Here is a 4,156-nt window from a genome sequence, read left to right on the forward strand (position 1 = left end):
TAATAATGGAGGAAGAGGTCCCCTTGGAGGAGGAAATAGAGATGGGGATAATTCATTTGGGTTTCCCATTGTTAATGAGGATTCCCGAGCCACTATGAAAAAAATATCACCATCTGTCCCCCCTAACTTCCATGGGTTAAGGACTGAGGACCCTTAAACATTCTTATTTGAGTTTGAAGTGGTGTGTCGAACTTATGACTACCTGGATGACTCCCAGAAACTCAAATTGTTCCCCTCAACACTGAAGGATCAAGCCTTGAAATGGTTCATGGGGTTACTCACTCAATCCATTAGGACTTGGGATGAAATGAAACAGACATTTTTGGATAGGTATTTAGACTATTGTATGCCTACTAATCACAAGGACGAGGTTTTTAAAATGATACAAAAAGAAGATGAGAGCTTAGAAGATTTACTTGAAAGATTTCAATATAACTTGAAAAGAGCAAAAATGAGTACCTTGGATGAAGAGACCTTAAAAGCCCTCTTATTAAAAGCCATTAGGGATGAATGGATAGACATCTTAAACATGATGGGGAAAGGGGATATTTCTCAACTTTCACTCAATGATATAGCAGAACTCTGTATCCATCTCTCAAGGGGCAAATCAAAAACTCAAAAAGGGCCTAGAGATCCTTCTCTCCTTAAGGCAAATAAATCTGCAACAGGATCAGTGAGTAGGGCTGAAATCGGCAGTATGCTTGATGAATTTAAAACTGACATCTTAGGGAGTCTTAGTGAACAACTTGATACCCTTAAGATTCACAATAAACAAAAAGCAGAAGCTGAGGCTTTGGCTATCTTTTGCCCGAAGTGTAGAAAGAAACATGCTTTAAGGGAATGTCCCTTAGATGCACACGTTGTAGAAACATGTGTAATTTGCTCAGAAACTCATGAGACCAAGGATTGTCCTTCAATTCCTGGCCTCAAAGCAGTCTTTCAAGAGGATCCAGATACACTTGAATCTCTCTTTTTTATTGCAAGGAGACCTTGGCAAGGACAACAGAATCAAAGGTTTAACAACTCTATGAATTCTCAATCGCAACCAAATTGGAATCCTTGGCAACAACCTTGGCCTCAACCTCAAAATGCTTTTCAAGCATGGATGCAAAGCATGCAAAATCCTTATGGGAGATTTGCTCAATTCTATCAATATCCTCCATCATTTCAGAATCAGCAAGCTCCACAACTTCCAAACCAAGGTCAACAACTATCATTGCCATACCATCAACAACAACAACCTCCTCCACAAAATCAAAATTCTCAACTATCACTTCAATCCCAGCAGAAATCAAATCAACTTCCCTCTCAGCCATTACCAAATCCAAATAATAGGAACCCTCAAAATGCTTACATGATGGAAGGTCAACCATTCCCTACCTATATGGTTGTTCCTCTCAATGAAGTACAACTCAGATCAGGTAGAATCTTAGATCAACCTTCTACAAGTGTTCAACAACCAAGCATTTCTGAGGAAGAATCTCTCAAAGTCAATAAAGGTTCTGAAGTATCACTTCAAAACCAAAATATCCAAAAAGAAAAAGAAAAAGAATCAACCTCTACAACTCCCATAGTTGAGCAACCTACACCTTTAGCTACACCTCCTTTTCCTGAAAGATTGCAAATTGACAAAGGGGTGGAAAAGCAGATATGGGTGCCTGACTATAGTTTCCTAGATGAATTGAAGAATGTTTGTATCAAGATCCCCTTGTTACAAGCCATTAAGGAAATTCCCATTCTAGCGAAGACAATAAAGGAGTTGAGTTTGAAGAAAACAGGAAAAAGAACCAGAGATACTAAAAGGATACATCTAGTTGGAAAAATTGCAAACATAATGATGGGTAAGATTACCATGCAAAAGTATGTGGATCCTGGTAGCCCTATTGTCAAAACTCATATTAATGGGGTTGAAATCCCAAATACTTTGATTGACTTAGGAGCCGTGATCAACATCATGAGTAGACAGACCATGGATCAGTTAAAGCTTCCTAACCTTCTCTTTACACCTACTTTACTGCAGCTTGCAGATAGATCAATCATTAAACCTGATGGTGTATTGGAAGATATTCCAGTCTCTCTAGATTCTTGGGAATATCCAGTTGATTTTATGATTTTAACTCCCAAGAATAATCTAGGAGGACATCCTCTTATTTTAGGAAGACCTTGGCTGGCCACAGCTGATGCTTTCATAAGTTGTAGGTCTGGGGACATGTATATATCCGATGGTAATTCCACCAAGAAATTCAACTTGTATCCTCCAGCAAAGGCAATAACAGAAATAGGATAAGATGAGTGGGTTGATGATGAGGATACTATTCAACCTGTTCTAACCATCTCTGAAATCAGTGAGGATAGTCAAATTCTAAATACATTAGAAAATTTTGAAATACCTTTAGAATATGACTCTACACAGTTTCAGTTAGATGCAGACATTGAATATCTCTCCTCTAGACAGATGTCTCTCTTCTCAATGGAAGAGTTTGGTAGTTCTATAGTTGAAATCCTTCCAGGAAAAACATTGAACATTAACAAAAACTTGGGAAGACCACAACAAGAAGAATTAACTAAACTGTTGCAAAAACATTCCACTGCCTTTGCATGGGAATACACTGACATGAAAGGAATCGATCCTAAGACTTGTATTCATCACATCTATATTGAAGAAAACAGCAAACCTATTAGGCAACCACAAAGAAGGATGAATCCAAACATTAGGGAAATCGTGAAAGAAGAACTCCAGAAATTGCTCAAGGTAAACTTCATTTACCCCATTTCAGATAGCCAATGGGTTTCTCCCTTGGTTATAGTGCCCAAAAAGAATGGTAAATGGAGAGTTTGCATTAATTATCGGGAATTGAACAAGGCAACCCTAAAGGATCATTTCTGTTGGGGGGAAAAGTATCTAATGCAGAATGCCTCTATCCCACTCTGAAGGTGATAGTACTCCAGCAACAACTGAATGCAAAGCTATTCAAAGTTTCTTCTTTATGAGATGAGACAGGGAAGAAAAGGATGATCTACTAACCGTTATCTTGCGCTAATAGTCGACCCAGTCTTCACTCCTTGCCGCTTGCTCCTAGCTCCTTGTCCTTTCACCGGCCCAGCTACACACAGATCTTGTAAAAACACAAGAAAAGGAAACTACAAGAGGCATACATCCATAATCGATTATAGGATTAGCATAAATCAAATATACAAGCATCTATTCATCATAAAGACACATGCATATAGAAGAACCTCAAATACTTTATTGATAATAGAAGTAAAGTTCTGAGAGGGTTACAACCACAATGGGCCCAATCCAGCAACACCTCCCAGCTGAAAGAAATCTCCTCTTCACCTCCTTCAAGCAAAACACCCAATAGCTCTATACACAAACCAACAGCACTTCCTTACTTGCACAAAATTCCAGCCTCCTTAGACCTCATGAGAGAGCTCTATATATAGGGTTTTGGAGAAAGGATGAGTCATCTTGAGACTGGCCTGAAGCTGACTTGTATCCTCTCCCACTTTAGTTAATCTTCAGTTCTTGAGTCCACTTGGAGAATCTTGCTTCCACTTGGAGATCAAGACCCTCTTACTCATCACTAGGCGAATTCCTTGACCCAAGTGTCAGTTTGGAAGCTTCCTGGGCAGTTGACACCTTGCAGAATGACTGTGCCACTTGGCCAATCTCGCTCAGCGCAGGTAGCCTTCATTAGTTTTGACCTTCAGCACAGGTACAAGGAGGAGCAGTTGACATTCAGCGCAGATGCTCAGTGGAGCAGCTGACATGATCCAGAAATAGCCTGTTTTTTAGTGTTTTTAGGTGGAGAACTGATTTTCAGTGTTGTGGTTTGCAGACCTTGTTCCTCTAAGGGTAAGAACAACATGTTTAGGGACTTTGGATCCCTCAGATTATTGACATTTCATGCTCCATGCTGTTAGGCACAAAAATGTCTATAACAATTTCCCTCTACCTTTTATTGATAAGGTACTAGACACTTTAGCAGGTAAGAAGTATTTCTCATTCTTGGACGGTTTTAGTGGGTATAATCAAATTCAGGTAGCACCTGAAGATCAAGACAAAACCACATTTACTTATCCTTGGGGAACTTTTGCCTACCGAGTACTCCCTTTTGGATTGTGCAATGCACCCGCTACATTTCAAAGGGCT

This window comes from Pinus tabuliformis, chromosome 3_1 (assembly GCF_031772625.1).
Source record: "Pinus tabuliformis cultivar Carrire ecotype Pingquan chromosome 3_1, CPIR1, whole genome shotgun sequence".
Classification (NCBI taxonomy): Eukaryota; Viridiplantae; Streptophyta; class Pinopsida; order Pinales; family Pinaceae; genus Pinus; species Pinus tabuliformis.